General features: G+C 35.2%; 1 pseudogene; it reads right to left on the bottom strand.

The window, feature by feature from the left end:
• Window positions 1-618: 618 nt before the first annotated feature.
• On the bottom strand, window positions 619-13,298 carry LOC131151325 (uncharacterized; annotated as a pseudogene).
• Window positions 13,299-13,646: the final 348 nt, after the last annotated feature.

The following is a 13,646-nucleotide window of genomic DNA, read 5'->3' as shown; positions in this document are numbered from 1 at the left end:
TATTATTATTACTATTATTTTATTATTATTATTATTATTATTATCATAGTATTTTATAATTATTACCATTACCACTCTCATTACTATTATTAATATGTTATTATCGTTATTTTAAATATTATTTTATTATTATTACTTTTCTATTATTTTTCTTATTATCCTTATTATTATTTTTTATTATTCTTATTTTTAAATATCACTTTATTATTATTATTATTATTATCGTACTATTATTATATTATTATTTTCAAATCTTGCATTATTACATTATTATTATTTATTATTAATATATTATTATTATTAGTTATCATATTTATTATTACCATAAAAATACGAAAAAGAAAAAGGAAAAAGGATGTTTGGGTTTGGTTTAGCTTATAAAAGAAGAGAAGAGGCCCAAAGGAAACACGGCCGCAAGGGGGCGTCGGGGGGGGGGGGGGGGGGGGGGGGGGGGGGGGGGGGGGGGGAGAGGGGACAGCCAAAGAAAAAGAAAAAATTTTCTCTGCTTCAATTCCTCTTCTTATTCTTCTTCTTCTTCCTGCGGAATCTTCATCTTGCAGCCCCACCATTCCCTCATGCACAACACCATCCATCCGCAGCCACCATAATGCACAACCATCATTTCTTCCCGCTGCCGCCTCGCCTCCAAGCCGCTGCTTGTCTGAACTCTCCTGCAGATCCAACGAAAGCAGCCTTGCCGCAGCGCTGTTGCCGTCCACGCCCTCTGCTGTCGTCATCGCTGCCACTGGCCATCACCGCCACTCTCGGGTCTCCGCAGCGCACAAAGCCATCCCCCTCACCTGCACAGCAGCAGCAACTAGCTGCGGTACTGCCCTCCTCCGGCGAGTACTCTTCGCCAACTCCTGTAGTCACCCCCACGTTGAGTTCTCTGCACATACACAGCACCATACACAACACTGCACGCACACACAGCACATATCACACATCACACACAGCACACAGCCCACACACTGCACACACACAGCACCATACATAGCACACTACACACACACACACACACACACACAGAGTAAACACAAATACACACACAACACACATGCATTTTTTTCTTTTTTTTATTTTACATCTTTTTTTATTTTGGTATATTTTGAGACACTGAAACTGTTATTTATTTTTGCAGGCATATATACATATAGATATACATATTTTTTTGATTTTGTTTAGAAGCTAATATTTAAGGGTAGGAGTCTATGGTATTTAGTTTTGTATATGGTTATTATTATTGCTATTATACATATTTATCAATATCATGTTCATGTTGTCTTCCTTATAGAATTTTTATTTTTATTATATATATATTTATCTTGTATTATTATTTAAATGTTTATATGTGGGTTCTAATATTTAAAGTTTAAGTTTTTTTGGTATACGTGTGAGTGGTATTTGATATTGTATATTGTTGTTAAAGTTTGTTTGTTTTTTTTTTTTTTTTTTACTTATTGACATTTATTTATTATTATTATTGTAATACTTATTGATTATATAGTCCTTTTTTTTTTTTTTTTTTCTTTCTTTCACCATGTTTGTTATTTCCATAGCATTTAGGGTTTTTTATTATCATCATTTATGATTGTAATTATGTTATGATATTATTTAAGTGTGTTTAAGATTTTTATTAGTTTCCATATTTAGGGCTTAATTGTTTCCATATGGCTTGTGTACTAATTTTAGAATTGATTTGTCTCCATATTGTATAGCTTACACATTAATTGTAGGATTGGATTGTTTCCCAATTTCATTAGTGGTTTTGCATATTGGTTTTAGGGTTGATTTGTCTCCTTAATTGCATTAGCTGCTCCCATACTTATTATTGTATTTGGTATATTAATTTTAGGATTGATTAGTTTCCAAATATAATATTGTATATTTACATATTAATTTTAGGGCTTTACGCGTTTCCATGTATATATATTTTAGGATTGATCAGTTTACATTGTTTTAGGTATTTTTAGGGTTTCCTTTATTACATGTAATTATTATGGTATTATAGTTATGTATTGTGATATATATATATATATATATATATATATATATATTTTATCTTAAATTATTTAGTACTAATTATTTTTGGTATCTTAATATATTTAGTATTAATTGTTTTTAATATCTTAATACATTTAATATTAATTAATCTTAATGTGTTTAGTATTAATTTTTTTTCAGCATCTTAATATATTTAGTATTAATTATTTTTTAGTATCTTAATATATTTGTGTTAATTATTTTTGGTATCTTAATATATTTAGTATTAATTACTTTTAGTATCTCGATATATTTAGCATTAATTATTTTTTTATAGTATCTTTAGTGTCTTAATATACATAGTATCATGGTATTTCATTACTTACTTTGATATTTGTAATATTTTAGCATATATGTATCCCTATTATTATTACATGTATTATGGTAATTTAATTTCTTAGTTTATTATCTTATTAATATATATTTAAACCTCACATACTAGTATTTTCCTATAAAAATTTTATATACAATTTCAAAATTTGGGATTGTATTTTTTAAAGTATTTTCTTAATTATCATCCATATGATTTTAATGCGGGGTTATGAGCCTTTGGGCTTCACATACCTTTAGCTCTGAGAGAATATGTAAATATTTATATATTATGTATATTTTTGTATTATTTATTTATTTATTTGTTTATTTTTCTTGTGTATTAGTAAATTCACTAGAGGAGTAATTTTAAAGACTTTTTAGATTAACTTAGGGATAATTCTAAATCAATTAGGTACTGTTTGTAAGAACGAGCGCATAGGGGGTGCTCATACCTTCCCCTCGCGTAACCGAACTCCCGACCCCAACTCTGGTAACGTAGACCCATTCTACCCCTAACGGGCTAGTAATTATGTGTTCTAACCACACTAAAAGGTTAGTGGTAACTCTGATATTCCTATTTTTCCTTGAAAATGAAAAACAATTTTTATTTCGCCACCCCGGGGCACACGCGCTCCAGGACGTCGCGACACTTGGAATACAAAAAATATAAAATTTACATACCAAAAAATGCTTCTTACACAAGCTGATATGTACAACTACGCACAATATAATCAATGCACATGAATATGTATGAACTATAAGCTCGATGCTCTTCGTGTGCAATCAATACTTAATAAGATGTATAATCTCAAATATGTGCAAAGTTTTCTAACAAGCTAATCTTTGAAAGCAAAGTATATCAAATCTTAATATCAAATTAGTATTTGAAAGATGCTAGCAATAATATTCAAATGAACTCAAAAATATTTTCTCAAATGTATCTAGCATAAGAATTGTTTGAAATCTAACTTTGTAAAATATTTTTGCACACAAAAGTATAAGCCCAAATGAGTATTGCAATGATAATGCAAACTCACTTAGCTATGTGATTTTTCCCAACCAAAGATTTATCAAATGAATTTGGGAGAAAAATCTAACTCAACCCTCAATATGAAAATCCAATGTGTAATATACAAGTGAGGGTTTCTAGCACAATATAACAAACAATAAACACTCACAAGGTAAAATTTCTCAAAGGAATGAAGGTATTTGAGTGTTATGGGGTTGGAATGAACAAATAGGGTTTATGAAATTTGAGAGAGTTTTTGGCAAATCCTATTTGCTAATCACCACTAATCTAAGCAAATAAGCCCGTATATATAGAGAGGGCCAAATTATGACCATTGGGGACACCAAGGGTATTATTAAATTTATTTTAAAACCCATTAAGAAAATTAACCTTGTTTACTTAATTTTAATCTCGGTAAAAATAAGCAACTCGAGAGGTTTCGAGTGGCTAAACCTTAGTTCGGTTGCCCGAATAGACTATGTTCAAAAATATATATTTTTAAACATTCGGGTGCTCAAGTCTGGGTTTAGTTGGCTGAACAAAGGCAATTTTCCTATTGTCTACGGTTCGAGTGCCTGGTCCAACATTCAATTTATTGAACTCACAAGTTCAGTCACCCGGGTTGGTGAAAAGTACCCTGACACAGGTTTGGTTGCCTGAGGACGACAAGTTCATTACTGGTTCGGTCGCCTAAAACTAGGTCAACTCGCTGACTTTCCAGTGGTTCGGGCGCCTTAGTGTTTTGAACACCAAGGGTTTGGTTGCTCGAATCCTCATAATTTTGATCCTTTAAGTCAAATTTTAAACCAATTGATTCCCCTAATTATGTAAGTGATATGGAGATTGTTTGTGCATTTGTTTAGGGACCTAAGGTATTTTTATCTTACTGGAAAAATCCGGCATCGGTTGAAGGGTGATCCCTAAGGTCTTTCTAAGGTCTTGAGCTTATAGTTCTACATGCATGATATGTAGATTATTATAGACCTTGGATGATTATTATTACAGACCTAGAGAAATGAAATATAGATTACAACAATTAAAAACATTTTGGGTCTTCATTTTCCTCAAGTTTCCATGTGCCATCAATATGATCTTCCTAATATGGTCCTGCACACAAACTTGACAAACATTAAATATTGGAGTATTTGTCATAATCAAAACAGGGTATGACCCATGGGATCAACACTTTTCAGGTACTTGATTATATGTTTTACTACAGTCCAGTGTTCTCGCTTTGGGTTAGATTGTTATTTGCTGATCATGCCAATGACAAAACAGATTTCAGGTTTAGTGCAAAGCACAGCATACATGAGGCTTCCTACTGTTGATGCATAAAGAGCTACCTTTATGTTCTCTACCTCAATCGGTATTTTAGGACACTGATCCTTGGATAGAGAGATTCCATGTCTGAAATGGAGTAACCCTTTCTTGGAATCCTTCATGCTAAAACAGGCAAGAATCATATTGACATAAGTAGCTTGTGATAAGCCCAACATCCTTTGCTTGCAATCTCACAAAATTTGATCCCAAGGATGTGTTCGGCTTCTTCTAAGTCCTTCATATATGACTCGTTCTGAGTTATGCTTCCAAGTGCAAAAGTGTCAAGTTGTATCAAGGATGAGTCCAGGATCGTATTCCACAGGGACCACTGAGTATCAAAGTGTTTACGCAAGTTTAGTGAAATCCTGTTGCTGAAAAATGGAGTTTGAAAATCTCTTTGGTCTTTTAAGATTTTGAAAACAGTAAACAAGTGAGAGAAGGTTGAGTAAACTATCAAAATGAAACTAAAATTTTATCAATTTTCTAAAAATGTAAATCTAATAATGCCACCAAAACTAAACAGATTAACTGAAACTGTTTTACCAAACACTCGGGTTACAGGTCAATGTCTGCTTGCTTCCATAGTCTACTAATTCCCTAGGCCTTACTCCTCTTCTTGTTAATCCAATCAAGGCATTAATAAGATGAAATTTTATTACTAAACTCGAGTAAATTTGCCACATCCAAACAGAAGAAAATATAAACTCTCATTAAGCATCAATCGAATGTCATGTAAATTAGTTGATGAAAATCCTAGATTAAATCAAGGTTTTGATGTGCCTAACGTTAATAACAAAACAAGAAACAAGAGCTAGCGCTTTATCAACGATGCCTTCAATTTTTGGTTTTAACCAAATAAAAGTTTAACAATGATATCATAGGATAACTAATAAACCATGAAACGCAAACGACATCAACCCACAACCCGAGTTACCAAACTTAGTCACTCATGCTTGCAATAGAAAAAAAATGGAAATCCTATGTCTAATCGAGCAAGTATCAAAACACACGTTAACTAAAGACAATAACTTTGAACACAAAATTAAAACACGCACCAATAAAAACTCAATGAAACACATACGTAGACAATAAAAACCAAACCTTTAACAAAAATTATGAATAAAAATAATTAATATAAAACGAATAAAATTCACTGCTAATATTACTTGAGAATTCAAATAAATAATTGAAATACAATAACATTCAAAATCAATTTTTTTCCAATTAACTTCAATAAATAAAAACATTAATCATAACCAACTTAATAATAAAAGAAGAAATAAAAGAAAAACAAAGGGAGAGAGAGATAGAGAAGGAAAAGGGAAAAAAAACAAAGGGAGGCCTCGGTGGAACTCTCGGGCTGCTGTGGTGGAGACTTGCCGGAGTTTTGGCTGTGGCAGTGATACTCCCGGCCTGGAGATTGGCTTCGGGGAGGCTAGAATCACGGCTGGCTGTAGGGCTTGCTATTGTTGGGCTGGAAAATAGAGGGAGGAGCGCTCGGGTTTGCTGCTACGGTGCAGAGTGGCCGAGATGGTGTTGTCGCTGGTGGTGGTTCGTGGAGTTGCAGAGTTGCTGTGCTCTGCTGTGTATCTACTGGAGAGGAGGCCGAAGGGATGGAGAAGGATAAAACAGAGAGAGATAAGGATAAAGGGAAGTAAATAGGGGAAAGAGAAGAATGGTGCCGGGGGGTCGTGGCCGCTGGCTCACGGCTGGTTGGCTGGAAAAAAAACAACAGAATGAAGAAAGGTTGGGGAGAAGAGGGGAAGAGAAGAGTGTGTCCGGAAGCCCCCAATAGAGGAGAATTTAAAGGGGGAAAAAAAAGAGAAAAACCTAGACCCGGCTAACCTAACCCGACCCGGCCATGCATGGCCGGGTCACATCAACACAAATATTTACATATATATTTATATATTTTTAGTTTTTGTTCTTCACGAACATGGTCTTTTTTGACCTTTTTGGAGCTCGTTTCTCACAAAACTCAAAAAATGAAAGTTGTAGATAATCCTTTCCTCTTTCTCCAGAAATTTGAATTGTCTCGATCGGAGCTCGTATAGAAAAGGTATGCACAAAATACAAACAGGTGTCGGTATTGGCTCCCAGGACTTTTCCTGCAACAAAAAAATACCAAAAATTCATAAATTGTGCAATGAAACTTAAAAATACTAAATTCGACACTTTGTTAAAATATTAGACATAATTGGACATTTAATTAAAAATATAAGCCGTAAAGGCCGAGTTAAAGTCATCCAATTACGCAGTTTCGGCGCGTAATCACACCCCCCAACTAACATTTTGCTAGTCTCTAGCAAATGACGTGAATGTATCTTAGGGTGGTATCTACAACTACATACTCCAGTACTCATGAAATCAATGCACATGCGACATAATTATACCACTTCACATACAAGAACATAACTGAATTTCACACAAGCTCGTTCATATTCAGTACACACGACTCCAAAGCACGTCACTCATGCATGTTTCATCGTTTATATGTGATTTGAGAGCAGTATACTCACATGAAGTTAATCAGAGGCACATTTAGAGTTAATGCAATCATATAAGTTCGAGTATAAACAGGTAAACTCTCGAGGTGTGTGTGATGTGTGTGACTCAGTACACCTAGGACGCCAGTGGATACCTACAGAACGGTCGCTTTGACTTGGCCTAACTGGTATACCCTCAAAAACACTCAAAAAGAAAGAAATGGGTTCACTCATTATATGTGAGGAGGAGTGTTGCGATCAAACATCCCACATATTAAAAGGAACAACACTAAGTATATGAAGTGAACTAGTCTAGAAAGGATCTAGCCTATCAATGAGGTGTCGGGTCCTTCACCCTAGCATCTTCTCACCTACTCGTCACATCCAACTGAGACCACCTTAGATCAACTTATTCACAAACTTGTCGTGAACACATCTGAGGCATTAACTGGTTGAAGAATCTTCGTACGTAGAGAACATGTGTTGTGTCTTTGACTTTTTGTGATATTTTTGTGGAGCAGACATTAGCATGCGCATTTTTATTTCTTATCCTTTCTTCTGCTCATTTTTCATTTTCTGTCTTTTCTTGATCAATTAGGACAATCATAACACTTCTTTTGTAATCTCCAAACAATCAATGGAATTTGAGCTTGAATAGGGGTCCATGAATTAAGTCTATCTCTAGGGGTGGTTCAGCTTTCACATCTTGAGTAGGCTACAAGACCTAGGTTTCTATCTCCCCACTAGAAGTCACCTTTAGGTTAGCAAATCAAATATAGACTAGTGTACAAAGGAATCATCCAGAAAAAGAGAATTTAGTTCCATGAACTCTGATTTGATATTAACGCTCAAAAGGACGATAATAGCTCAAGAATATCTCACAAGGTGTCATAGTCTCCACAGGTGTTCTCTTAGTACTCACAAGGAACCCTAAGTGCAATGAATCACGTAAATGTGTTTATTTAGCCTCGTGAGATGCATGTAAATATAGGAAATTATATAGTCAAATTAACACGAATGTACTACCAATCAATTTTTTATGGAGTCATAAAATCATATAAAGAGAAACTACGCATAAATGACTCAAGTGTGTAGTTCTTAGGTTATATACAGGTATGTGAAGGGTACGAGTCAATGTTAAAAATGGGATAATACAGTGTAAATCTTCAATGCTCCTCTTTTTTTCTCTCTTTCTTTTTGATTTTTTTTAAAATTTTTTTTTTTAATATAACACCATTTTCCCAAGGCAAACCACATATGTTTAAAGCATGCAAACCACAGGGTAGATTCTCTTCCACCCCCCAACTAGAATGTAGCATTGTCCCTAATGATGCAGGAGAATTGAAAGAATTTACCCAAGAGAGTATTTAAACGTAAAGCAAAACAATTTTAAAAATATAAATGAGAAAAAGAAGAAGTACCTGAACCGCTTTGAAAAGAATATAATGCTAGAGAATAAGAAATAACAACTACAGAACAAAGGAAAACAATGAGAAAAAAAAAAAATATATATATATATATATATATATATATATATATATAAATGAGAAAAAAAAACACAAAAAGGGAAAAGAAAAGAAAAGAACATGAACTATACTAAGTGGGATTAAGCAAATATAGAGTAGATTCCTCAGGTGCAAAGTTAGAAATAAAAGGCTTGAGCCTTTGACCATTAACCTTAAAAACATTACCATTTTGAGGATTCAGAATCTCTACAGCACCATAAGGAAAAACAGTCTTCACCACAAAAGGTCCACTCCACCGAGACCTTAACTTACCAGTAAACAAGTGTAGGTGAGAGTTGTACAATAGCCTCTGTTGGTCGGGCTCAAAAGTCTTACGCTAAATGTGTTTATCATGAAAGTTCTTCATTCTCTCTTTGGACAATTTAGAATTATTGTAGGCATCCATCCTCAACTCGTCCAATTCAGATAACTGCAATTTTCTCACGCAACCAGCATTATCAATGTTAAAATTGCATTATTTAATTTCCCAATACGCCTTATGTTCCAACTCTACAGGAAAATGGCAAGCCTTACCATACACTAATCTATATGGAGACATGCCTAAAATGGTTTTAAAAGCTATTCTATAGGCCCACAAGCTATCAGATAATCTTAAAGACCAATCCTTCTTATTTGGGTTAATAGTTTTCTCAAGGATGTGTTTAATTTCCCTATTTGCTAATTCAACTTGCCCGTTGTTTGAGGATGGTAGGCAGTAGAGATTTTGTGATGGATGCCATACTTCTTCAATAAGGCTGAAACATGTTTGTTGCAAAAGTGCGTGCCTTGATCACTGATTATGGCTTTAGGTATGCCAAACCTTGCAAAAATGTTTTCTTTTAAAAATTTTATAACCACTTGATGGTCATTAGTTCTGCAAGGGACTGCCTCAACCCACTTGGAAACATAATCAACGGCAAGCAAAATATATAAATAGCCAAAAGAAGAAGGAAATGGTCCCATGAAATCTATACCCCAACAATCAAAAATTTCAATCACTAGTATAGGTTGCAAAGGCATCATGTTTCTCATAGTGATTCCCCCTAATTTTTGACAAGGTTCACAAGCTTTACAGAAATTCAAAGCATCCTTAAACATACTTGGCCAACAAAACCCACTTTGAAGAACTTTAGCCACTGTTTTGTGGGCGAAAAAATGCACACCACAAGCTTCTGTGTAAAACACTAGAAATTTCATTGTTAGGCACACACTTTCTAATGATCTGATCTAAACAATATTTAAAGAGATAAGGATCATTGTAAAAGAAATTCTTAGCTTCAGCCTTCAACCTTCTTATGTCTTGAGCATTCCAACGAGGTGGAGTTTTCCCTATAACCAAGAAATTTACAATATCAGCATACCATGGTAAATATTCAACGGCAAATCATTGTTCATCAGGAAATTTATCAGAAATTAAAGAAAACTTCTCAGAAACTTCTGGTTGAAGCCGAGAAAGGTGATCTGCCACCATATTCTCCACTCCTTTTTTATCTTTTATTGTGAGATCAAATTCCTGAAGCAGAAGTATCCACCTTACCAGTCTTGGCTTAGTGTCTTTTTTTTACAGTAGAAATTTCAGAGCTGCATGGTCAGTGAATATTATGACAGGAGAACCAAGAAGATAAGATCTAAACTTATCCAATGCAAATACTATAGCTAGTAGTTCTTTTTCTGTGGTGGAATAGTTCTTTTGTGCCACATTTAAAGTTTTACTAGCATAATATATAACATATGGCAGTTTATCTCTTCGTTGTCCAAGAACAGCCCCCACAGCGAAGTCACTTGCATCGCACATTAATTCAAAAGGAAGTGACCAGTCATGAGATCAAATGATAGGTGCAGTGGTGAGACATGTTTTCAATTCATCGAAACCATTTTGACACTCTTGGGTCCATTCAAATTTAACATCATGCATCAAAAGTTTGCAAAGAGGTTTAGAAATAAAGCTAAAATTCTTTTTGAATCTTCTATAAAAACCGGCATGCCCTAAAAATGATCTAACATCTTTCACATTTTTAGGTGCAGGCAAATTTGAAATCAAGTCTATTTTAGCTTTATCCACCTCTATGCCTCGAGAGGATACAATGTGCCCCAAAACTATTCCTTGTTGGACCATAAAGTGACATTTTTCCCAATTTAACAACAATTGCTTTTCTTCACATATTTTCAAAACAACCTGCAAATTAGACAAACATGCATCAAATGTTTTTCTAAAAACTGAAAAATCATCCATGAATACTACACTGTCCTCAATCAAGTTGCTAAAAATACTTAACATGCATCTTTGAAAAGTAGCCGGGGCATTTCATAGCCCAAATGGCATTCTCCTAAAGGAAAAAGTTCCAAAGGGACAAGTGAAGGTAGTCTTCTCTTGGTCCTCTAGAGCTATTTCTATTTGATAATAACAGGAGAATCCATCTAAAAAACAGTAATATTCATGCCCTGCCACTTTTTCTAAAACCTGGTCAAGGAAAGGCAAAGGAAAATGATCCTTCCTAGAGGCAACATTCAATTTCCTATAATCTACACACATCCTCCAACCTGTGGTCTCTCTAGTAGGCACCAATTCTCCCTTGTCATTTCTACAACGGTTATACCAGATTTTTTTGGGACAACTTGTATTGGACTAATCCATTTACTGTCAGCAATTGGATATATGATGTCTATGTCTAACAATTTCAAAACTTCCTTTTTTACCACTTCTTTCATTGTGGGGTTTAGTCTCCTTTGCATCTCTCAAGAGGGTTTCGAATCCTCTTCCAAATATATCCTATGTGTACAAATGAGAGGGCTTATACCTTTAATGTCGGCTATGGACCAACCAATGGTTGATTTGTGTTGTGTCAAAATTCTCAACAACTTACTTTCTTGGTCAGGAGTCAACAATGCAGAAATCACCACTGGGAATGAGTTCTCTGGTCCAAGGTAGGCATATTTTAGTTCCAGCGGCAGTGGCTTCAATTCTAACACTGGTGCCTTCTCATCGAATGGTTGTGCACGGGTTTGTATTGCCGGTAATGGTTCAAATTTAAGCTTCCATTGCATCTTCGTTAAGTCACCTGCAACACAAAGCGAAGAAAAATGGTCAATGGACTCAGTTAAATCAAGGGAATCTTCTAATTCCTCCCACTGCTCATCACAATCATAGTTTAACCAAGGAGTGTCTACAATTAAAGATTCCAATGAATTGACTTCTTGGATTTCTTCATGTTCTTGAGGTTGCCTGCACAAATTGAAGATATTCAGTTCTAAAGTCATATTTCCAAAACTCAATTTTAAAACACCACTCCTACAATTGATTATGGCATTAGAAGTTGCTAAAAATGGTCTTCCCAAAATCACAGGTGGTGAAGAATTTGCGCGGGATGACACTTTCATATCCAAGACCACAAAATCCACAGGGTAGTAAAATTTATCCACTTGGAACAAGACGTCCTCAATGATACCCTTAGGAATTTTTATGGATCTATCAGCAAGCTGCAAGATAATGGATGTGGTTTTCAATTCCCCTAGCCCCAATTGTTCATACACACTATAAGGTAGAAAATTAACCCCCGCACCTAAGTCTAGCAAGGCCTGCCCTATCTTAGAGTTTCCGATGACACATGAAATAGTAGGTGACCCAGGATCCTTGTACTTAGGCGGTGTGTGATTTTGAATAATAGCACTAACTTGCTCAGTGAGGAAGGCCTTTTTATGCACATTCACTTTGCGTTTTATAGTGCATAAATCCTTTAGAAATTTAGCATAAGCAGGGATTTGTTTTATAGCATCTAGAAGTGGAATATTAATCCTAACTTGCTTAAAAATTTCCAAGATTTCAGCATGCTATTTATCCTTGTGCAAAGAAACCAAACGTTGTGGAAACGGTGCAGGTATGGAACATGCATCATTATGTGAATTTAAAGTACTCGACTCACCATTGTCAAGAGGAGGATTAGCATTTTTACCTGAACTTCCTATACTATGGGCAGGGTCACCCAAAACCTTACCATTCCTCAAAGTTGTAATAGCTTTCACTGATTTCACATTGCTCCCTTCACCTAAATGCTGAGATGATCGACTGTGCCCTTGTGGATTGGGCTGGGGTTGAGCTGGAAACTTTCCTTTCTCCTGGTTACTCAAAGTGGTGGTTACTTTAGTGAGACCTCTAATGTCATTGATGGCTTGGGAGTTTTGGTTGTTGATCGTGCTCTGACTCAGCATAAACTGTTGCAAGCTAATAATTAGCTGTTGTATGGAGTCTTCCACTCCTTTTCTTTGCATTTGGGGTGGCTGATTTGGAAAATGAGGTGCCCCTAAGCCTTGGCTAGCGACTGCATAAGGATTGTACTGACTTGGTTCTTGCGTAGATGGCCCCACTTGGTCATTTTTCCAACTGAGATTTGGATGATTTCTCCAACCTGCATTATATGTTTTAGAATAAGGTCGAGAAGAATTCTTAGAAACCATATGCACTGGGGTAGATTGATCAAGCAAAACTTCCTTAAAAGCAGGAATCATTGGACATGCATCAGTCACATGCCCTGGATCCTCACATATGCTGCATTTTTCAGAAGATGATGGTAAAACGTGCATTTCATTTACCTTCTTAAGTTCAATGGACTCTAACCCTTTAGACATCAATGCAAGCCTAGTATTCCAATCATCAACTTCTTTCAATTGATACTTACCACCCCCACCAATGCATTTTTGCTTTTCAGATCTATCATACACATCAGAGACATCCCAAGATTGGGCATTTTCAGCCAAGTAATCAAAATAATCAAAAGCTTCTTCAGGCCTTTTATTGAAAAACTCACCATTGCACATTGTTTCTACAAATTGCCTCATCTTTGGTTGCAATCTCTCATAGTAAAAATTAATGACCCTCCAATTTTCATACCCATGGTGAGGACATGCATTTAAGAGATCTTTGAAACGTTCCCAACACTGATAAAATGTCTCCACATCCTTTTGGCAAAAATTCAT

Source organism: Malania oleifera, chromosome 3 (genome assembly GCF_029873635.1).
Source record: "Malania oleifera isolate guangnan ecotype guangnan chromosome 3, ASM2987363v1, whole genome shotgun sequence".
NCBI lineage: Eukaryota > Viridiplantae > Streptophyta > Magnoliopsida > Santalales > Ximeniaceae > Malania > Malania oleifera.
Note: the sequence above shows the minus strand (reverse complement) of the source record. Positions and strands in the feature narration are given on the sequence as shown.